We start from the raw sequence: 25,573 nt of genomic DNA, 5'->3' as shown, positions 1-25,573 counted from the left end.
TTCTGCAATTTGAAATTGAAAAGTTCTCTTATTTGATTTGTATAACATTTACGCGTGTGTCATTGAATAATAATAGATATTTTCAGGTATAACTTCTGCTCTAACTAAACAAGTTGGCATAGCAATGAAATTATCACATCAGTCTTATTTTACTAAATAATGTGTAAATAAAAACTTGGTCTGTCAATAGAGATCATTTACTAATAATGGACAATGTTTAGTGAGAGTCTTCATATATCATATGTATTGGGTGCTTTTGGGTTTCTCTATACATCGGAAGTATTTGTATACCATCTGGTTTCCAGTTGTGAATGTCTCACAATTAAAAAGAATGCATGAAGGATTTTGCATTTACGAAGGTGCGCAAATGCTGCAATTTTTACTATAGTAAAATCTGTGTCTGTCTGAAGTCAAGGTCAGAGTAAATGATTGCTTCTCACGGGACTTGATCTCATAACATTCAGTTTGTTATATCGACACTAAAACCTGCGCTAATCAACCTCCTTTTCAGTGCTTTAGATTAATTGTGCACATACATATTCTCTGCGTTTTATGACAGAATAAGTAAGTGGAGATAATATCGATGAAGTTTGAAATATGATGATTTATATTTTAACCCGATGATCTCCCATGACGCACTGAACTTCTCTAGAGTTACAGGTTTGGATGAAACAGGAAATAAAAAATGTTAAATATGAAATATATTAGTAATTTGAGCTAAAGGTTTAATTTGTGATTAAAAGAAGGCATTTATGTAAAGGAAGTTTTATTTGCTTACCTTTCGTCAGATATAAATTAATTTATTATTACATTTACGGGTGCTAGTAAATATTAATTTGAAGCATTAAGTTAAGAAACCTAACCTGAGATCCTGGTCAGTGTTTATGACTTTCAGGCTACTACATATATCAAGTGTGTTAGGTGAGGGTTAAACAGTTTTCACTGTATCCATGTACTGGTCATTGCCTAATCTGTATAGTAATTATCATGTTGTTCACTAAAACCAAATATCGATATGGAGAGGACAACTCCTAGATGATGTTTGTCCATAGTTCTGTTCTAAATTTATGCCATATGACATTTCTGAGGACATTTTTAATCACTGTGTTGTGATTCATAGTAGTTGTTCCCTCGCTACTTCATGATTCTGCTTCTGTGGACTCAGTATTTCGTGAATAAAATATTTATTTCAAAATTAAATTGAACTCAAATACATAAATCTCTCTCATACTCTGACCTAGTGGAATCTCTCAATGAGCATCACTGTGATAGCAATAGTCATGGTTCAGTTTTTAATGTTACGTTTTGTAAAGTGTAAAACTACAAACTGCTTGTGCACCTCCTTCTTCATGTCTTTTAAATGTCCTTGACCTTCAAAGGCATCTAAGAAACATAACCACAAAAAAAATCAATTAAAAATAATAAAAATGTAATTTTATTCAATTGAGAAATCAAACAATAACATCTGTAGTAAGTGAATTTGGGCTGAATGAATCTATGCAAATACAATATTAATAACGTTATAATTTTGCTTTTTATTTTATAAAACAGGTTGATAAATACTATTACTGTTAAATCATTGAAAAAGCCTTCATATATACAAAAATACACATAGGGGTGAGATTACATTGCCAATTTTTGGGTTCAGGGTGCAGGTTCCCATTAACTGTGATGAATGAGAGAACCCTGTAATCATTATAAAAAAATCATGATAGATGTCTTTTTAGCAGTACTCATACTTTGTTGGGCAGTCATTGTACATCCTATTTAGGTTTTTGTTGACAATAGTTCATATTAAACGCAACAGTTAATTTTACAACATCCTAAGAATAAGAGCTTATATATGAGTAGTATGTTTGTATCACAATATCTGTAAATGCTTTGTGTAAGTATGAGAACTGAGCATTAAAAAAGTAGCTAGCCAATTATATCCTTGCTTGCAGAAGTCGGTCTAATCACCATTGGGATTTGCCTGAGCAGTCTCTAATTATTAGACAAGGTGATTGAAGCTTTTGTATAGTTGTTGGAGATCATTGCGGAGATAAGCTGAGTTTTATACAGCCTTCTCAAACCAGCCCCAAGGTGAGCAGATGTTTATCAATTGTCACATTTTTTTATTTCATTCAACGTTTCACCCATTAGTTCAATACTAAAATGATTGTAGATGTTTTACTATATTATATAGTGACGCTCTATGTTTATGCTAGTCTGCGGCTTCTTGACTTCCGTGGAGTTATTTTGCAGTAATTGTCTAAGCTAAATTTTTCCTAGAATGGAGCAATATTATCTCCCTTCACGGAAACGTTCATGTTTATTTGTTCAGGTGTTAGACTAGTTCACAGTCAAACAGACCCAGTGGTTGATATGCAGGATGGCTTACACTTTTCTAAAAGCCTGATATTATAGCTTAGGGAGGTTTAAATGCTTGCAAAGGTTTGCCGAATATTATAATTTTTTGTTTCAGAAAATGGTATCCACTTGCTGATTTGATAAGTTTCAAGACTTTCAGGGTTACAATATGGTTAATTAAAACTATCTTTTCACATAAAAGTCTCACAAGATGGCATATGTTGACCTACACTTAGGCTTGTGTTCATTTTTGTTGCTCGATGTGCCATTTCATTTTCATTTCATGCCACCTCATACCACCTCATACCATCTCATACCACTACATTTTATACCAAGCCTTCTCTTACCATGCCATCTCTTATCATATCATTTCATAGCACTTCATCTTATGCCATGTCATGTCATCTCATATCATGCCATCACATACCATGTCATCACTTACCATGCTATCTCATACCATTCCATCACTTACTATGTCACTCCAAATTATACCATGCCACTTCAAACTACTCCATCTCATACCATACCATTTCATACCATACCATTTCATACCACTATATCTCATACCACTTCATCTCATAGCACTTCATTTCATACCAATTCATTTCATACCACTCTATTTCATACCACTCCATTTCTCACCATGCCATCTCATATCATGTCATCACTTACCATGTTATCTCTTATCATGCCATCTCTTACCATGCCATCTCTTACCATGCCATCTCTTAATGTGTCATCTCTTAATGTGCCATCTCTTAATGTGCCATCTCATAATGTGCCATCTCATACCACTTCATCTCATACCACTTCATCTCATACCACTTCATCTCATACCACTTCATCTCATACCACTTCATCTCATACCACCTCATATCATACCACTTCATCTCGTACCACTTCATCTCGTACCACTTCATCTCGTACCACTTCATCTCGTACCACTTCATCTCGTACCACTGCATCTCGTACCACTGCATCTCGTACCACTTCATCTCATACCACTTCATCTCGTACCACTTCATCTCGTACCACTTCATCTCGTACCACTTCATCTCGTACCATTTTATACCACTCCATTTTATACCACTCCATTTTATACCACTCAATTTTATACCACTCAATTTTATACCACTCCATTTTATACCACTCCATTTTATACCACTCAATTTTATACCACTCAATTTTATACCACTCCATTTTATATCACTCCATTTTATACCACTCCATTTTATACCACTCCATGTTATACCACTCCATTTTATACCACTCCATTTTATACCACTCCATTTTATACCACTCCATATTATACCACTCCATTTTATACCACTCCATTTTATATCACTCCATTTTATACCACTCAATTTTATACCACTCAATTTTATACCACTCAATTTTATACCAGTCCATTTTATTCCACTCCATTTTTAGTAGAGCAGGAGTGCATCAAAAAGCTGTCAAAAAAAGGGATTTATTCCTTTTGGAGGTGGGCTATGTGATAAGAGTGACATCTATATCAGAATTTTGAGCTGATTTCAAATATATGGTTTCTACACCTCTCAGATTGTTCATTTTTGAGTAATTTAATAAATACATTATTTTAATTAAATAAAAGTCTGTAATGTTTCATGTGCTTCTACCAACAATGTAATAATGAAAATGGCATATATATACTAAATAATTAGCAATAACCTAAGTTGGAATCAATTCTGATAACATTAAAATATTTATTCTTCAAATATTATAATATTAGAATTGTATTACATAATATTATGTATTCCCAGTTTGATTAATATTTTGGCAGCTTTACAGTTTGTCCTTGTTATTCCGCAACTCATATATCATTACAGATCTGTAAAACAAAATGAAAAGTATTTTTAAAGACTCAGACCATGTATATAACATTTTAGTATAAATATATTCATCATTAATGCTTATTATGTTGAGCCGTTTACTTTATTATGCAAGTGAAGTCGCAATTAGTCAGTCTTTTATACGGTGTGACACATAATTATGTATTCTAATCAAACATGAAGTGCAGCTTTGATTACAACACCACTCGAATACTAACCTTCTAATTCACAGTCATCTGAGTCTTCTGCATCACTACTTTCATCTCCATCCTCTTTATTTCTATTGCTACAGCAGCTGCTTCTGCACATGTCCCTACACTTGAGATCTGTATTGCTGCACTGACAGCGACAAGACTGGCACCCAGTTTTGCATTGAAAAAACATGTCCACGAGCACATCAGGAGGTGCTGGTTGTTGTGGTATTCATCTAGCTTTAAGCTCTCCATCTTCCATAAACCATCCACATTGCTGGGGGATGGAGCATTGATGATGATTTGCTTGGCTCTTCTCCATATCGCGGCCTGATTGGCAGCCTTAAATATATGGAGATTTAATTCATCTAGTGTGGGTGGTAGGTTTGGTTGTGATGTGCGAGACGGTGAGCAGAAGATCTTATACCTTGCTTCATTGATTGAATTTGTCTCTTCACCATATAATCCGCATATGAATGTTTCAATAGATTATCTTATTGCACCATCAACTTCAAAATCTGTTCCCAATGATTTCGGTGTGTTACAGAATTCAAGATTGTTCTTTAGCAGCTTGAAGAAGGTTATCTTCCCGTTGAAATAGAAAGCGCTTCCACTGTCGCATGCACTTAGAGGATGGAGTCTGAGCAGTGCTTTGCATCATTTGGGTGTGAGGAAAGTAGACAGACAGCCTGTTTACATATCTCAACTGCTTCTTACCACAGCAGTAAATGAGTTTTTGTGATGGCAGCTCATCCACTAGAGATAGACAGCTAAGGAAAACATCTGTGTCCTGGCACTTGACTAGAACTTTTGAGCTGGGTTTGTCTTCCATTATCTTTGCGATATGTGCTAACATGCGCGTATCTGCTTCCTCGTGGTCTGGTGTCAAACTATTTATTTGGCTTACAGCGATTGATCCATCAAGGTCATAGCTGATCATGTGGCATTCTTGAGAAAAAGCTGCTACAAGATCTAGTTTCTGCTTCACAGTTGACTTCCTCCATGTATCCTTTAAAAATTTCACTAAAGCAGTCTTGTCTGAGCCATCTGCTAAGAATTCAGACCTTTTTGGCACTGATTAGTTCGGACTAAACACAGCAACCTCTGCCTTCCTTTCACACATCTATGACTTCTCTCACCTCCTTTAATGCTGATATCAGGGTATGTGTCACAAACAAAATCCACACAACATGTGTGATATACGTTTGCAGTACTAACTATCCGTTGCAAACACTGACTTGCAACCATGCCAAAAGTTGGAGGAGCTTTCAGGCTCTGAATTTCAGCCATAGCATCAACCCCAACAGCGTCTAGACTGGTAGCTGATCCTGGTTAACATAAATTGATGGTTGATCATCAACATCTTCCTCAACAGAAGCCATCAGAGCCGACTTGGCAGTCTTCAATATAGAGCCATCAGAGCTAGCCAGGGACCAGCTGACGTTGCCAAGAGAGAATGATAACACTTTTCTCAAATCCAAGTTACGCTGTTGGCTGATCACTAACAAATTCTCAAACAGTCTGCGCGAACACTCTAAGACTTTTTCTTTTGATTTTTTCCTAGCTGATGGTAATGTGGGAAAGGTTTTGAGCTTGTCTGACTTGATGAATGCATTGAAATTAATCTCTTGGGTGCTTAACCTCCTCTGGACAAATTCTGAAAGCTGTTTCTCTTCTATCACATTTGCCATTTCAAGATCCTGCTTCACTTCAATGGAGGCTTTTGCACCACTGGTAATATGTACTAGCTTGGTGGTCTGAAACGCAAACGGATTTATTATTGCTGTTATGAGTCTTTCATGACTTCCCTCATTTTCTCATCAGCCTTTCATGCCTTTTCACACATCTCATAACTTGCTGCATCCGAATCACCAGGCACTAGCATCTTCTTCGTGTCTGTATATACAGCTGTTTGTTCTGGGTGAGATAGAGTCCAGCATTGAGAGGCCGATGATTTCTGGTAAACCCTATGATTACACCGTGAGACTTTGAGTCTCTTTTAACTGTTTGCTCAATAGATTGATCACAAGCGATTGAGTTGAATGGACAGTTATGTCATGATTAATAAGTAAAGTACCCCTTCTTCATAAGAGCCTCATACACCTTGTTACGCTATACTTTAAGATTAGTCATCTCTGCATAGTACAGCATGCCATATCTAGCGTAGTTTGTGTGGTCCTATGCAAATAACTAAGGAAGAATCATACATGTAATTTATCTATAAATTTATGTCCAAATTGTAGGCTATAACACGTCATGTAAACTGCAAAGAGTTAGTTTTGCTGCTCACAAAATGTGCAGACAAAAATGAAAATATTTTCTTTTTTGCCCACCAAAGTACCATCATCATGGAGAAATCATCATGAATTTGTAAAGTTATAAATATCTAATCTCACCTCTTCTGCTGTATCACATTCTTTCTGTCTCTTCTCGTGTCTTTTCTCAGCTCTTTCCATAATGAGTTTGTTACAATATTTTTTATAACAGGCATAATGACAACAAGTCTGAACTCTCATCGAAGTTCTCAATGCATAGCACTTTTTGAGCAATTTCACATTGAATGCTCTCTTCTTCTAATATCAACCATCTGTTTAAATACTGTTTGGCTGTCTCATATTGAAGTTTAGTCACTCTGACTAGGGTTTCATTCACAGACTAATCAAGACAGTGAAACAAGCTGCATCCTTGGCATGGGTTAAGGAATGCTGAGAATTGACTCACTTAATCTCAAATAAAAGCATTTATTAATTTTTGAGATTATAAAATAGTTTTCTTTGTCTGATATGTAAGGTTTTCCAACCAAACTTGGAGTTGCCCCCTCCCATTTCGAAAGTGCTTTCTAGCTCAAAAATGTGCAAACACATAGGTGTAGAAACATTATAATTAAATTCAGCATAAATTTTTGACTATAAAACATCTTAGTTTGAGTAGCCCACCCTCCGAAGGAAAAGGCTGAAAGATAAGTTTATGTTCCTGCTCTACTATTTATTCCACTCCATTTTATTCCACTCCATTTTATTCCACTCCATTTCATACCACGCCATTTCATACCACGCCATTTCATACCACGCCATTTTATACCACGCCATTTCATACCACGCCATCTCATACCATTCTCTTTCTCACCATGCCATCTCATACCATGTCATCACTTACCATTTCATCTCATACCACTCCATTTTGTACCACTCCATTTCATACCACGCCATTTCCTACCACGCCATTTCATACCACGCCATTTCATACCACGCCATTTCATACCACGCCATTTCATACCACGCCATTTCATACCACGCCATTTCATACCACGCCATTTCATACCACGCCATTTCATACCACGCCATTTCATACCACGCCATTTCATACCACGCCATTTCATACCACGCCATTTCATACCACGCCATTTCATACCACGCCATTTCATACCACGCCATCTCATACCATTTCATCTCATACAATGTATGTATGTGTATGATTCCGTATGCAAGCAGCAAATTTTAATTATTTGTCTCTAGGTATGTCTTTCTTAGATTTGGGTCTTTGTGTTGTGTCTTTGTACATGCGTTAGTAAAAGTGCGCTATGTAACTATCCTGTATACTGCATGGCTTTGACACACTTGCTACTGCTACTGCACAGCTATTGCAACTAAATAGATATTCAGGGAAAACATTTCTGCAACTGCAATGCATTTTACATAGGACATCAGTCTGTGAGTATTGATGCACAGTTTTTATTCTTTTTTAATAGTCCGTTAGCCTACATAACCCATACATATAAATTTAAAACTCTGTCGTGTCTAGCTACAGCTATTGAAATCTGAGGATGACAGATCTGCTTGGTGCTGGATTTGATCTCAGAACCTCTCATTCGCCTGGTGATAACTTAACCAATTAAGCTAAGCAAGATGTGATGAATTTATTAGGTGATATGTGTTGTTATATTGGTTAAAATAAGCCTAGCACTCTGTGTTATGCAATATCAATAAAGCTTGCGCTCACGGCTCTAAGTAGTATGTTTAGCAATACTGATAGTAGCTTACTCAAATTAGTCTTCTTAACAATTTAAGTTATATTGGTTATAGCTTGTTGTTTGTTAAGCTTTGTTATATTGGTTAGAATACGCCTAGCACTTGGTATTAGGTAGGCAACTATTATTAGTGGTAGGCAACTAGATTACCCGCCACTGTTTATAAGCTGTTTTTAATACCTATGCCCAGCATTCACCTAGTTTTTCATAAATTTTATGAAAAAGTTTTGGAAAATTTTCATAATTGCAGCACCTAATCTACCTTTTTAATTTAGCATTTACATGTAATATACATTTGCAATAAAGTAAGTCATCTCAGTACCCGGATATACTAACATGGCTGATGTCTGTTAGAAGTCAGTATTTGCAATTCTGTCTCTGACTACATATTTGTTCTGATGGTAATAAGTTCTCATCAGGCAACTAAGTATACAGACTCAGTACCACTAACACACCTTCAATCTCAACATACAGAGGTTACCCACACCCTCAAAGAGACTCTAAGGCTATTTTGATATTTAATAGAGTTGCTGAATGTTTTGTACCAAAAGGACGTTTTTGCTCACCTTACAATATCAAATTGTTGAAAGCTGGAGTTATTTGTTTTTGATAAGATAACTTCCATTTCTCATCTTTCACATGCAGTCATTGGCTGTTGGAATGCTTTAGCAAGGTCTTTGCTGTTTCTAACAACGCCATCAAGAGGCATTTGTTATTTGCTTTTAACAGAAGGCTTCAATAGTGCTCTGGTTGACTTTGAATGCCAGCAACTTCATGTTTTGACTATTCATTGGCTCACAGTCTACAGTCATCCCAACTTCTTTGAACTCATCTGCTTCCTCTCTTGTAAGTTTCAACTTCCTTTTTGTACTTCCTCATCAGACCTACTATGTTTATCCTAGTATCTCCATCCTTTCCAGATAGAAAAGTGTGACTTTGACTCCTTCTCTTTATTGTACAGTCTTGCTTTCTTCCAATATCAGCCTTTCTCTCTCCTTTCTATGAATAACCATAGGTAATGTTCCTCCCTTCCCAGGTAACAAACTGATATAGAGCAGATAATCTCATTTAAGCCATATTTATATGGTAGGAGTTGTGCATTATGTTTATAAAGGTAAGATAACTTTTCGTCTAGTGGTATACTTTCTCTTCAATCATTCTCTACAAAATAAACATACTACAATTGGAAGTGTAAGCTATACTCATAGAAGCTAGATATTTAACAATATATCCAATCAGGTACTAACTAGTTCATTCCTCATTTTTAGACTTAGTAATTTATATATAACAAATCTATTTAGCTACTACTGTTCTTAGCTCTGTGAATTCTCTATGTAGGGTGACTGGTTGCTATGGTTATGTTTAGTTCCTTATACCAACATCCCATTCATAAGAAGGTGCTGACTACTCTAACCCAAGGTCATGACCCCAACCATTACATATCTTGATTTATACTCTTACTAATCACCCACAGGAGGTTTCCATATTATTTATTCTCTCACATATGAGTTTATAATATCCTCATTACCCTCATTCAGTTCTATATAAGTGGTGCATTTCTGACAGGAGGAGACAATATATACTTTTAGATATTTCATCATGTTTAATATATGTTTGAAATGTTTACATAAAACTTTCTCTATCACTATGTTTCTATGATGTGCAGCACTTCGGATTTGCGCTCTCTCCGAATCATGGAAACGGCGTCTTCACACTGAAATCACTGCGCACAGCAAGGAAGCGACAATTACGCAGTGGCTGCACATAGCTCTCATGCTGTGGAGGCAGATTCATCGAGGGCCGTAAACTAGTAAAAAAGTTATCCCGCCAATCTTGTTTTTTTTTCAATTCTTTAGATCTTCTTTCACCTAAATTTATTTTTGGTTTGCACCCACGAGGATGATGAAGTGATTACTTTCCTAGACTTTGTTGTCGATGCCAACACTTTTCGACAAATAGGTGGCAAGTCCTAAAGTAACGTTTAAATAATATATTACTTAAAAATACTTATTAAAAATAAATTACTTTGTAAAAATTGTGTCAAGGTTTGTTAAACCCTGTGAATGTGTTGTAAATAAAAGTATAATGACGACAGAAGCAAAAAAAGACCGTTTCTGACGTTCGGTATCCATGATCGGTTCTATTTCTCCATCAGATGATTCGATTTATACAATTTCTCTTCTCTGGGTAATTTGCTGAAAACCACTGCACAGCATGTAAACGTACAATCCCCTTGACTTCGGAGGGGGCTGCATCGCAGTACTGCGCACCATAGAAACATAGTGAATATTACAAAAACATATATTCAAATATTTATATTTTAACTGCAACAAAATTGTGGAAGCGGATAGCGGCAGCAGGTTCAAGTTCACCAGATGTGTTGAAGTTTTTGTTTGCTTTTTTGTAAAAAAATGGTATTTAATTTTTAGTACCTATTACATAAATATGAAACTCTGTCTGTCTGTTTGTCTGGTTACAAAATTTAAATCGTGTTAGAATCTTAAACTGCTTTTCTCTTCTCACAGAAATTGATAAAATCAGTTTTATAGTTAAATCACGTATATTTTTACTTTGTCTCATGATTTTCTGCCCTGCTGTGTGATTCTACTAGTAAAGGCCCTGAGATCAAATCCAGCACGGAGCGGATATTTATTTCCTAAATATTAATAGCAATAGCTGGACACACCGTACGTTAGACTCTGAGATTTATAGGTATAGAATAGCTGTGCCACCCGGCTTTGCCCGAGTAATAGAAAAGTCTTTGGACAGAAATTTGATTTGTATTTAACATATAACAACATTTGCCACTCTAACTTTGAAACTACATATCATGAGAAAAGTGTTTTGTCTTACAAGTTTGCCGATTTTTCTTCAAGTTTATTCAAAAGTTAGCTAACCTTTCCTTGCTTTCGGAGGGCCATCGCTAAGCAGACGTTTGGTAAAATCTGATTTTTTGCAAACCTTTAGAAAAGGCATTGACAAAAATAATTTGCCGATGATGGTAATAACGACGTCTAAGCACTACTGAAAGTTTAGGTTTATCTCTATGGCTTGGAATAAAGTAATATTTTAAAGAGATAACACAGTCGCAGTAGCCGTTGGGCAAAAACTGTTCGAGTTAACCAAGTTGAGGTCGAGTTACCTAAAGCAATTTATCATTGCCTGGGAACAGACCAAACAATTCCGTTCGAGTTAACCATGTGTTCGAGCTATCTGAAGTCGAGTTATCCGAGTTTTGCTGTATCTGTTTTAAAATGTTAATTATTGTTGTAGCATGTATTATAATTATGGCTAGTTTGTGTTTCTTGTTCTTGAATATACATTTGTAGCATTTGATAGATCATTATTATTATTATTATTAAACTAATAAATTCTCATATTTATAGGGTATTATTTGACAGCATGTTGCGGTAATCTGAACCCAGCTTATGATGGATCGACGCTCGTTACTCCTGTTCTATTGCACATAAAAATCCTGTTTTGGCTGTGAATTGTAACAAACATATCGATGAGTACAATGAGCTTTCATGCAACCTTGTTAAATATAGTCGTAGAACGAAAATAAACATTCAAGTTTAAAATGAAATAAAAAAGTTGAAAGTTTCAACAAATTACCGTGCAGGCTATAGAATCATCATTGGTTAATTATGAGCAATAGATATCAACTGATAGAGACATGTATCAGTTTCTTCATGCATTTCTATTTAAAAATTTACAAGTTAGAGGTAATCTAACATATTTCTTGCCTCCAAAAGGGCTAATGTTGCACCGCTCAGAGAAGAGTGCAAAATATAATAGGCGACATTCGATTTACTCGTGAAAGCGTTAAATTTATCTTTTCAATATTTTGACTAGGTCTTTAAAAAATACAACGTCACCCTGTAATTGATTGTCATCTCTAATAAAGCACCACTCTTAAGGGAATGGTTGAAAAATAGAGCGCCGTGGTGTTCAAATAAAGGTTTAACGTGTATAGGAGATTTTTTCAACTCGTCAATATTTATATATGACTACAGAGTGTTGTCTTATGTTGGCAGTTCCTTCCTTCCCACACCAAGGACACAACCTCTGCTTCACTTATCGACAATAAAATTACCTTATCGAACGAAACTCTTTTGAAGCATGTCATCAGTAGAATCAAGGACGCACATCCTGAGGCTATATCCAGGTACCGTGCCCGTTTGCTACTATAATATAAACATTGCTTACTAGAGATTACTGTACAACCTTCAATTGAACACCATTGATCTCTATTTTTCAACCCTTCATCTATAGTGGCAGTATCACAAGGCAGTAACTTGCTTGAATTACTGCTTGTGTCCCGATTTTCTCGGATGTTGGGATACTCATATGTTGAGGTATGACTGCAAAGTGGTTCCTTCAGCAGACCCTTATGTCGACCCTTACAGCAGCACACTATACACAATCTTTTTATGCTTTTTGAATACAAGTCATTTTTTCCAAAAGTGCAGCAGAATCAAATCTTGTCCTAAAAAAGATTTGTCGCTCTAGAAAACTATATTAGTTTTACATAAAACACTAATGCAGTCAACCATGGATAACCTGCCCACAAATAGCTCAAATACATGGTTAACTTGTAAGGTTTTGGTTGCTCCCTTTCCATACAATGAATATATTGCTTTAGATAACTTGAATATAATATTATTAACATCAGACTCCAACAGTTTTTGTCTCTTTTGTTCACACGGAGACATTTGTAAATATGAAAAAGAAGAGCGTTTGGCGTGATGATTTTTAGCTCAGTGGCTGTCGAGACTGGCATTATCATTTCAGAAGACTATTTCATTCCGAGCAATTGAAATGAACATTTACTTGTAATTAGTTGTAGAGGCGTCAATATTTAATCATGTCCTTAAAGATGTGGCTGCGTCAAATTTGAGTTAATCTTAAAAGAAAGTATTTTTTTCTCTATCAGTTGATATGTTGTTTGTTGTGCTACGCGATCGCATTACCAAGATATTTGAAGATTAAAACCGAAAAAATCTGATCGCGGTAAAAACGCTCAGGCCACAAAAACGTGCCCAGACTTGCCCAAAATGATGTCACGCATTATACAACCTGTCTCTAACTCTCGCATTTAAATCGACTATTTGCGATAAAAGTCTAGTCTTACGCAGCTCTATTGGCATATATCTTATTTTGTATTTGCTCATGTTGGCTAGAATAAAATTTTAAATCCAGCTATAGATGCATTATTATGAATGTTTCAAAGGCCTTAAATAACGGAAATTGAAAATTGGTCCTACTCACTTTCTCCAAATATTGTGTAAATATTTGGGTACCGACTACCAATTCTACCGGTCTACGGTAATTCTGTCAAGCTAACTATGTAGAACGCGGTCTTTGTATCAGCACAGTTCTGCAGCTACCAATACTAATGATATACAGCCTCCCATAAGTCCCGCCCACATTATGTCCGTCGCCTATCCTTGGGGTGGGGCTGTATATCATTGCCTACACCGTCTACTAGTTTCTTACTAGTAGTATTCTTACCGAATACTACCAAAGTAAAATAAGCAAGCCATGTCTTTGAAAAGAATATAGATAGGGATAGAGTTTTAAGGATGAGAAGTCTGCTGCTAACTGGATTTGAACTCACATTCTCCAGTTCTGCGGACATCCATATACCATATCCAATTCACTACAATATTCTGCAAATCATGTTTTGCATTATCTTCAACAATATTATTCTATTATATAATTGTTACAAGCAAAAATATTTTCATCTCGGCATAAAGCTTTTATTAAAAATATTCATCAAGTCGTGGCCACTCACATAGTTGTAGCTGATACAATAAGACAAATTCATCTACTGCAACAAACTCAAACAAAACATCATGGTTTATGCGGCACACATTCATGTCTCTCTTTCCCCTTTATGGCAGTTTCCACAATGACAAAACTTCTTCGGCTGGTGGGACGACATGAACATTCTGTAATCAGTAAAACAAATGCAATAGATATATGTCATTCATAGATATGTCATTCTAAAGCGTATCTATTGACAGCTTTCAAATTGGGAGTTAAATAGATTGCGAGTGTAATTTTAAAAACGAATAAACGTTTAACAAAGGCACAAGTACGCCAAGCCAACGGTTCGAAGCTTTGGTTCTAGAAATTAAAGATTTGCATTGATCAATCGATTTTCTTCACTTTTTACAAGTGAAAAGTGAACATCTATTGTCAAATCATAAATCTAATTTACTAGATAAAGATGCCACAGAAAATTTGAAGCAAATGTAGCTAGGTGAACCGATAAAAAAATATAACATGATGATTAGTGATAGCAAAAAGTAAAAATTTTATTAATTAGTACATGTATTAATGAGTACTAATATATTACCTGTAGTATATTCATCAATCTAAGCCATTGTATAGCTAGATGCTAAAGATTAAAAAGAAGCCGTCAAGAACTTACTGTACATACGTATCTCGCACGCGCAGGAAATTACATTTTAGCCTCAATCAGGGAAATATTATCTGAATGTACACTCAACAGGAAACTCTATAGGAGACTCAAAGTGAAAGATAAATTTACCTCCATTCTCCGATCTTCCTGAGCAGAACTTTAACTACCTGATTCCAAGAAAACTCGGAGTCACCTTCACAGCAACTTTTACAATTATGTTGTTTGCCAATAAAACGTGTCGATCGAGTAATTCATTAAAGTAACGATGTTAATTAATTTAGTAAATATCGATGTCCAAGCGATTTAATAATAGAGTAAAATCCTTAAAATTGAGATCATAGACAATGTGTTTTATGAGTGATAAAATTTATTACGGCCTATATAAAAATTTCGCGCTGATGATTGGCTCAGGAAGCGACCTCATATTTATTGCTCGTGGTTTCTTTTCAGATGTATTGCTTGTGACGTCACGAAAGAAGCACCCACTGGAACGTGAGCTTTTTAAAAGAGGGCCTCATTCAACCGCATATATCTCTGGACAGGGTTGGTCTACAAAGACAAAAATGGCATCAAATTGTGGCTGATGTTTTACCCTTTTATCGGTCTTAATTTCATTAAATTGAATTTTTTGACACAACCACATCTTTAAATGCTTTTGGTAATAATCTCACTGAAGATTTGAAAAATGACATTCTACAAGACATTTGCTTTGCAATAGAAAGAGTTGAACCTACATGCCTGTTTGAAATCTTTGAGAGGGTTGTACCAGGAGAACAAAACCTATGAGCAATATCATAACGGGAAAGTTTATTAAAAGTGCAGTGCTGACATAGGTTAAAAAGAGAGGATAAGGGCGCTGTTAGACCTGAGTTTATCAAGGCTAAGAGATAGTTCAAGGTGACACTGATCTGGATGTGTTATTGATTCTGGTAGAGAAGTTGATAACGATTCAGAGCTTGTTGAACCTGATCCACTTACAGTAGCAGATCTGAACGAGGCTTCAGATGTTTTATAGTCACTAGAGAGTTTAAGAACTATTATAACAGTTCAAAGTCTGTAGCTAAACTCAGTTACACTGTCGATTCTTCTCGACCAAACATCTTATTACAGACTACACTTGATAAGTATTTCAGATGTAACAACTGATCAACTGTAAAACATGCTTTGTTGAAATGGTCTTAATTTACCACCAATAATGTGCTTCTGTATTTCTATATTGTTGGTGTATATACATGTATCATCTGGTAAATACACGTACTCATGACAGTGCATGGATAACTTGATTGCTCTGATAGACCAAACACCTTCACTCAGTCCCTTTAAGTTTGGGTTATTCATGTTCGACTGTAATTTTTATCAGAAATGTATTCTTGCAGGCCGTACACTCCAATACCAGAAAGGGATGGAAATATAACCACACAGTTCATAGACACTCTGATCACTGACAAGAAGTGAGTCTTGATTTGTTTATAGTTATTGCACATAAGCACATATTGTATCTTTGTTGGTATTTCATTAAAAAGTTTAACTTGAGTGATTTTTTAAACTTGCATAATTTGAAACTTGTGACATTTTATTGAAATTAATTTCAAGAGCTCTGTAAATCATTTGAATTATTTTTAAGGGCAATGTCGTTAACAGTACAAAGCAGCGATGGCATTTGTTGTTTGAAAAGGTGTTATCGACTATCGTTGGAGTTGTCCTACCGATAGCAACGTTATCGAATTAACAATGAGCAGACACTGTTCACTGATAGTTATCGCGTGACTTGGCAGCTGGTAAAACTATCGTATTATCGTGCCTGAAAAGATCGAGGATTGTGGGAAGGGATAGGAAAAAGTGTTAGAGCTATCAGAGCGTGCAAGTTATCAGAGCACTGTCATAAGTCCATGTATTTATTAGTAGATAAATGTACATATGCAAACTATATATAAATCAAATGCATAGATGGCTTGTTGCAAATTAAAAGGCTTCTAGTGTAAAAATTAAAAAAATTTCATCAGAAAGTATAGAAACTTTTCTATCATTTGAGATTGGTTTGTTGTTTTAGGTGATGTGATTGCCAGGACATTTTCAGATTACAATCGCCAAAACTTGATCGCTGTTGAAACGCTCATAAGAAAAGACATATTTTTCTCTTGAGCGTTTTAACCAAGATCAAGTTTGCCGATTTTTCTTTCAAGCACATCAATTACATAGTTTTTTTATCATATATTTAAATACATCAGAGTCTTGGCTTTCGAATGAGCCATTGTTTGACATGGTGAGACAGACATTGGTTGATGTTGATAGGATTTCTCCAAAGCTCTACCACAGAAATGTTCAATGGTATAAGCTCGAAACTTGTGACATCACAATTTCCATATTTGGTGTTGTGTGCTCTTACCGCTTATTTTATCGCTTACCGCTTATATTTATCAACTACGATAATGATGGTAGTGGCAGGCGAAAGTAGGACAACTCCAGAGAACCAATGAAGATGACAAAGGAATCGGTGTCATTTATTAGCTCCCTATGTACAAATTATTTCTATGATAAATAACGCAGATTCCAAGCAGTATACCATGTTTTCCCGATGACATTATGCACTTGCCCTCTCTTTTCATTGTGATGTTGAAGGGCACGACTGAGACTAGTTAATTTTAAACATTGCGTGATCTTGCGAAAGTGATCGACATATAGTCCAGCAACTGCAGGTCACAATTTAATCGATGTGATTTCATTACCTTTATCAACGACAGTATATTTATTGAAGCATAGTTAATTAACCCTGAACATGTGTTTGTATTGGTCGGGCGTCAGCGCGATCCCGGGCATTGTTGATTATTTAGAATTCTTGTTTATTATTAGCGCTCTCTGGGTTTAACAGCACCGATTGTCACAGAAAAGCGCAGCCTCAATGGCAGCCAAAGGGGTCGACTACCTAAGGCTAAATAATAATAATGTCATATAATGGGAACCGCAACCAGATGTTTTTCATTGCAGGACATACTTTTGACACCCTGGTTTTCATAGTTCTATTATTTTTTGTGTATTGAATATAGGCTCATTCAAAAACCAAGACTGATGTATTGAACTATATAATAAAAAAAATTATATAATTTGTGTGCTTTAAGTTTATTCGAAGGTTAGCTCACTTTTCCTAGCTTTCGGAGGTCCATCGTTAAGCGGATGTTTGGCAAAATTTGATTTTTGCAAACCTTAAGAAAAGTCGTTAACAAAGATATTTTGCCAATGATGGTAATAACGACGTCTAAGCACTACTAAAAGTTTAGTTTTATCTCTATGTTTCTCTCTACTGTTCGAGTTAACCAAGTTGAGGTCGAGTTATGTAAAGCAATTTGTCATTGCGTGGGAACGGACCAAACAAATCCGTTCAAGTTAACCATATGTTCGAGCTATCCGAGGGCGATAAGTATTAGGTTATATTATTTTTTATTATTCGATAACGATATATTAGTTTCAGATCTTTCTATAGGTTAAAAGTAGGCAACATGTTCATATCGAGAAAGACAACTATCGCTATCGAGCTATCGTGCAACCCTAGTATAAAGCTTAAAGGTGATGAGGGTCTAACGATTTGCACTAGGCATGCTAAGAAGCTGAGATATCAATATTATTTCTGTGAAGTGTATACTGTAAGTGGTCATCAGAATCTCTTTTCAAAATGTCTCAAATGGAATGTAGATGAACGAGATGGTTTGTTAGAACTTTCATGCAACCTCATTCCTCAAAATATTTTCACAAATACAGTGCACCCTCGAGATATGATGTTAATCCGTTCCAAGGTTGGCATTGTATAGTGAAAAAATCGTATGTAGGGGTATAGAAGCCATTGTAATTACATAATGCAAAGAAAAATCGTAAAAATCGTCCAAAATTTTATAAAAATGTTGTACATATTAAAAATTAGTAACAAAATAATATGTTAATTTTAGTAGCTATAGTTACCTATAGTAGCTGCATTGTATTAAGTGCACCTAGTGATTATAATCTGCAGAACTGTAAAATGCAACATCATGTGTGTACGAAATGCAGTACGCATGGTAAGGAGTTCTTACTATCAAGACGTACGTACAACATAAGCTTTTAATTCACTTCAAATATGTTTATCTTACTAAACACACATTCAAAGTTAGTTAAAGCTGAGTTTCAGTATGTATTTTTAACTTATTCATTAAATTTTAACTTTTCATCACTAAAATCTTTTCGCTTCCCAGCTTTTACTATAGCCTTTAGCGAGTCTGGTTAAAACCTTTTTAAACCTAACTTGACCGTAAAGGCCATGCGTTGCAATTCTCAAAAGCGGCCTCTCGTACACTTGACCATATAATGGTCATCAAAAAATGAAATTTTATTTACTATACAGTAGTGTACGCACATACCTTTGGAGTAACGTGACTTGAGCTGTTGATCAAGTTTATTGTTTTTGGGTCGTGAAAAGCAGAAATTGCCAGGAAAACACAACTTTGTTGCTGGTACAGAGAGTGCTCGAAGAAAATAAGCTAACTTAGTGCGGATTATTACTTATTGAGGATGACGCTTGATCGTGCACTGTAAATGCTGGGTAGTGCAGAAAATTGCTAGCTAGCTAACATTTGTAAAAGGATTCAGAGAAGGTTGTACAGTAGTTTGTCTTGAATGAAACGTGCACAAAAATCAATGTGCCCATACATACAGAGGTTTGTACGTATTTATACCCTAAACGGCATGGTTTTAGCATCTTCTAGAAAGTAATATGGATGCGTCAACTATCTTGAGTAGCTAGTTATATATGAGTTACATACATAGGATGATTTGTATTTACGTAGTAAAAAACAGGCCCATCTACAAAGACATGGTTAAACAAGAAAATAAAACATGAAATCAAAATGAAATAAATAAAACATAAAATGTATTGAATCAAGCACGAAAAAAATGCCAAACAAAGAAGATAAATAATGATATGCATTGTACAGTAATGTTTTTATGTACCAGTTCACAACGGTAAATTAACACTTCACACTTTTTTGTCGATGTAGGATTTTATGTCTCTTCTACATCCCGTGTATTGCTTTCAACTCCTTCAAGTCATCAGTCGTAAGCTCCTCGTTCTTGCTTTAACGAATTTCTTATTTTTAATAATTGCAATTGTTGACTGGTTGCGAACATATTCCTTGGCAATATTAACAATACAGGCGTCTTCTTATTTATTTATGGCCTCCAACTCTGTTGTCATGGAAATCATTTTTCCTTTGTCTTGTAGAGGGATTATAACGCTAAAAATGGATACTCGCTCTCGATTATGTGCTTGTCACAAAATTTCCCATGTGGAACGCTGACCTGAGAGAAGTCAGTCATCGTGTCTCTTCTAAACGTTGTGAAATGTTTTCGGCAAACCGCATTTCGTCGTCTTTGTTATTTCGACGTGCGTTATGAGCACACCGACCGCCAAATTTTAACTCGGACAAAACTTTTCTCAAAATTCGTATAGTGAAATAAAATTTGCATTGCGAGGTGAAGATCTCACGTTGTTCAACTTCGTAAGGTGAAAAAATTGTATATCAGGTAATCGTATCTCCAGGGTGCACTGTATAATAGAGAAGTTATACTTACCTGCAGGTACTCTGTAGGTGATATGCTTATTGGCTGTATTATATTTAATCTTTATTAATATTTTCACAAATATACTTCACGCATTCAATAAAACCACGTCTATTGTTCTTACCCGTCTATTTCATCATCATTGTAATGCTGTCACTTTCAGCACTGATATCTTATAACCTACCGTGAAGATTCGTTTAATTTTTTAACCTTTGGCTCGAAGGAGTACATATCATTGTCTGATAAACATGACGAGCCTGTTGGTTACCTGTGATAATCGAAAAATGCTGCAGAAATTATTCGTGCTGTTTGGCAGGAAGTATGGGTCACATGATTAAATTGTGACTAGACGATTAGACCAAGCCGAAACAAAACTGTCAAGTAGCGAGCATTTATATTTGATATGGGGTCTTCGGTAAAACCCAAAGTTTTTGTCATAAACTAGTGCTACGAGAAGTTTTATGTTGAGCCCTTTATTGACCTCTAATTTCACCTGAGAACATTACCTTTCAAAACAATAACCAATTGGATTAACTACGTCAGAGAAATAAACTGATTCCGATCTACGCCGTTTCGTGATGGCGGCGATTAACTCTTCATTTTTGAGCTTTTAAGAGCGTGTAATCACATTTCCACATATTTTGCACGTACAACATAGCAGAGTAAGACATAGTGAATGTTTTGATACCAAATAACTGTAATGTGAATTTTGTTGCAAGTCAACCTTTAAAGATGATGAGGGTATAATGATATGAACTTAGGCATGCTAAGTAGCTGAGATATACATACTCCTGTGAAATATAGACTGTGAGTCATTCTCTTTGATGCTTTAGCACATCTACTCTTTTCTATGAGGACTTAGTCTATGCCTTACGCTACTCTATGGTCAAGGAGATCGGAGGTCAACTGGTCATTTCTGAAGAAGCTAGGCATACCCTTTCCAAGTATCTGTATACTATATACATGGTGAGTTCTTGTTTCATGTATCTTTAATAATAGTCTGTACTGTAGTGTAATACAATGCATGTATTTTGTGTGCTTGTTTATGACTCTAATGCACATAAGTGTGCATGTATTTCATAATAACATCTTACTAAGAACAGAGGTGATATTTATATTCTAACTGTTGACTCACATTAAACCTTTTCCACCCCGTTCTTGTAACTTTACGTGTTGAGAGCGCAGTCTCAGCGCATGAAATCCGTGTATGCCCGTCGGATCTGAGTCTTCGATAGGTCTTTTTAAATCCATTTATTTATTTTAAAAACGGCACTAAAATGTTTAATTAATAATTTGAGGAGTTTTAAAAGATATCATACCACTATTTTGAGGATATATTTAGTCCCTTATACGCATATGCAAAAAGAACACGTCGCTAGAAGTTGAAAGTTCTTCATGGACAGCTTATCATCACGAACGGACATGATATTTTAAGTGCTGCTAAAAAGATTTGTCTACCGGAAGATATCGACTGGTTTGAAAGTAAAGCAGACGATTTTAGTGCAGAAGAATGTGAAGAAGACGATGAAAGTGAAAAAGAAGATCAACAGAGTGAATCGGAGTGTGAAAGTGAAACGGCCGGCGTTGAAAGAGGATGTCATGACGGATTTCAAAGAGGAGCCGATTTAAAACCCAAAGAATTTCATTTTGATGGCAGCTTGGCAGGTGTGAGAAACCGAATTACTGAACAGACAAGTATTTTTGGCTATTTAAAGCTGTTTATTACATCGGCCATCATGAATGTTATAGTTAATGAAACAAGTAGATATGGCCTTCAAAAACATGGCATGCCTGGCAGCTTGTCGATGAAAAATATATTTGGCGAGTTTTTGGTTTAATTCAGCTTATGGGTATTGTCAAGAAGCCTGCTCTGTCGTCTTACTGATCTACCAATCATTTGTTATCTACCCCAGTGTTTAGTAAAATGATTTCAAGAAACAGGTTTTCAATGGTTGTAAACAGTTTACATTTTGCTGACAATTCGGAAAACCCTGCTGGCAATAAATTGTTCAAGCTAGGAAATGTTTTTGCCATGACATGTGACCGATTATCTTCTGTTTCGCTGCCTGGTAAATTTGTATCTATAAATGAAAGCTTGCTAGCTTGGAAAGGGCGACTCAGCTGCAGGCAGTATATTCCATCTAAAAGATCTAGATTTGGAATAAAGCTATTTGCTCTCTGCGATGCTGTCTCTGGCTATGTGCACAAGTCGTCTGTGTACATTGGTGATGAGCGAGAGCATGCCGAAGGAACTGGTAGAGGAATCACTCACAACATAGTCATGAAATTAATAAGTGGTTTACTAAATTTAGGTCATTGTTATTTATGGATAATTTTTATAATTCGCCAGAGTTAGCAGCTGAACTTATAAAAAATAACACTCATGTTTGTGATCTTTGCGTCCAAACAGAAAAAGTGTCCCCAAAGATTTGAAAATGTGTAATGAAAAAGTTATTAAAAAAGGTGAGACAAAAAGCTTTTTTGATGGAGAAAGTATGGTTGGCTGTTGGAGAGATAAAAAATATATTTCTTTAATTTCAACTATGCATAAAAACATGGAAGGCGCAGAGACAGACAAAGTAAATTATAAATGGGATATAGTTTGCACGTCAGCTGTTATTTTAGATTACAACAAATACACAGGAGGAGTTTATAAATCTGATCAAAATTTGCATATTATAACCATGAAATGATACAAAAAACTATTTTTTTCATTTGTTAGATGTTTGTGTATACAATGCGGCCATAGTTTAGAGAATCCATAGCGGATGTAAAATAACTGACTTACAGTTTCGACAGAAATTAATTCATCAGATATTTGAATATACCAGTTCTTGTTGCAAAAACAGTATTCCCTGCGCTTCAACTTCTTCTACTCATCGAATAGTGCCAAATAGTCCAGGGAAAGGTAGACCAGCAAAATACAGAATTTGTAGGCACTGCAAAAGGTGCGCTGATGACAACACCCTTGAGTGACGCGAAACTAAATTTAAATGTCTAGCATGCGAAGTACCATTGTGCGAGTCATGTTTTGATGCTTATCATGCTAAATAAATTCATTTCAAATTTTATTTAGCGTCTGCAAATGCTTCATCGCTTTGTATAACTTGCTTTTGTACATACACTTGCTAAAATTTTATTGTCTATGTATTGTATTTGTTGTGCCTTTACAGGTTGTATTTGTTGCAAACCGCCCTTTTTAGGGCACCCACATTATCAAAGAGTTCAGTTCTCATGCATTTTAGCAGTCCATGATTTGCTGTTTGTGTTTGTAATAATTGTTGCCTCCTGTTTTGTGCTGCTTCACCAAATGTGCCAATGCAGGCTCACAACTCAATTCTTTTTATGCACAATAATTTGTACTGCAGCACGCATGAATTTGTGCAATGTGTTTATATGCAAAATTCTCACATAAATCAAGTTGCAAGAAATGCATAAGATCATAACTAAAGTCAGCAAAAATCATAACTATCAATATATAGATCTCAGGTTGTAAAGGCTTCGCAAGCTGTTTGGAGGAGGAAAAAATCAGTCTAGAAAATATCTCGGCTTTCAAATGCATATTCATTTGCAGCTAAATGCCAATTTACACGAAAATTATAGCAGAGTTTGAACAGCCATGTCAGGTCTTGTAAGCCATCTCGTGCAATGCTTATCGGCATGGCGTCATGAGCATTTCTAAAATCTGCACCCGCAATGCACAGGAGCGCCTAACTCTGCTTTTGATGCACTCGGACAACAACTTTTTTTTTCTACGTCTTGCAAACATATATGACACCGTGCAGATGCTTATCATAAACCATTTTCTTAGAGCTATTGCTTTTGAAAAATGTATTTATTATTGTTATTTTATGGTAAAAAGCTGACAGCTTCGTTAAATCAGAATATTGACCAAAATGTTTACAGCCGATTTGCAGGGAATAATTGGCTGCCTGTTGAGAAATTTCTAAGCTTTCTAATGCATATTCATCTGTAGCTGTATGCCAGTTTGCATGCAAGTTATAGCCAACTTTAGGTGACCATGTCAAGCCTCCATTTTTCGCTGGTCATTAGGGCCACGCGCTGAGAATTTTGAGCGGCGATCCTGCATTGCATCGAAGATCATAACTCCACTTTCAACGCTCTTGGACGACCAATTTCTTTTACAAATTGTTGTGAACATATGAATCCATGTAAATATTGTTTGTACAACATTGTCAATTACTTTTATTAATTAGAAAACACAATTGAAAATGACGAACAAAAATAAAAAATTTGGTAGCTTCAACAAATTGAGACTTGCAGGCAAACAATTGCAAGCTATCTACATAATAAGTATGCTTGTAATAAATTGCTTGTAAAATTGTAAGCTTGTAGAGAACTTTCTCAGCATTTCTATGCATGTTAATTTATGTATCTACCTCAATTTTGATGAAAGTTGATGCAGTTTTCACGCAGTCGTGTCGAAGGTTCAAATCGCCCTAGTAAATGCTCTGGTGCGCTGGGAAATTTCAAGCCGCAAACGCGTGGTCGCTAAAGGGCTAATAGTTTCACATTTGAGTGCTTTTCACACAGAATCCGCTATATAATGATATAGATCGGATCTCTTACATTCTCCCGTCAAGGTTTCTTTATCATTTGTTGCATTATGGGAAATCTATGTTGTTCTTTTAGTTTTTCCCAGAAGGCAATCAAAAAATATCTGAAGGAATACAGCAACTATATTTATCCATAGCCAAGTTGAATGGATCAATCTCACACAGCCTCTGGTCTGACCATCTTCAGGTGTGACAGATACTTCTCTATAATTCATTAGACTCTTCCAGTATTCTACTCCAGCTCTCTGTAGTACAGCATAAACATGAACAAACTAGACTAGTTGTGACTAACAAAAGTTAAAATAATTAACTAGAGAATAGTTATGTTTATTCTCTTGAATGAGCTAATTTAGGAACACTCTGAGATGCTTTCAATGTAAAAGCTTATTGTTAGCGGCTAACAAAAACCAGCACCCTTGCATCGGCTTTAATAAATACCTCAGATCAGAATCATTTATGTCCTCTATCACCTCAACTCCCTTTCCTAATGAAAGAATTTCCTCAACTTCAACCAGCTTCTGATCAATCGATATCTTATCAGGTGACAGCAGCTTTGTTCAAAA

General features: G+C 35.7%; 1 protein-coding gene and 1 long non-coding RNA gene across 2 annotated transcripts in view; one reads left to right on the top strand and one right to left on the bottom strand.

The window, feature by feature from the left end:
• The window catches only part of LOC137398395 (serine/threonine-protein phosphatase 6 regulatory ankyrin repeat subunit B-like), a 627,280-nt gene that overhangs the window by 582,520 nt on the left and 19,187 nt on the right, over window positions 1–25,573 (bottom strand). The window lies entirely within an intron of this gene.
• Window positions 1,966–25,568, top strand: LOC137398921 (uncharacterized). Its single transcript, XR_010979058.1, has 4 exons — window positions 1,966–2,082; window positions 16,227–16,301; window positions 21,267–21,399; window positions 25,087–25,568. It is a non-coding gene; the product is annotated as an uncharacterized lncRNA (long non-coding RNA).

This window comes from Watersipora subatra, chromosome 6 (assembly GCF_963576615.1).
Source record: "Watersipora subatra chromosome 6, tzWatSuba1.1, whole genome shotgun sequence".
In the NCBI taxonomy this organism is placed as follows: Eukaryota; Metazoa; Bryozoa; class Gymnolaemata; order Cheilostomatida; family Watersiporidae; genus Watersipora; species Watersipora subatra.
This window is presented reverse-complemented; position numbering and strand designations above follow the sequence as displayed.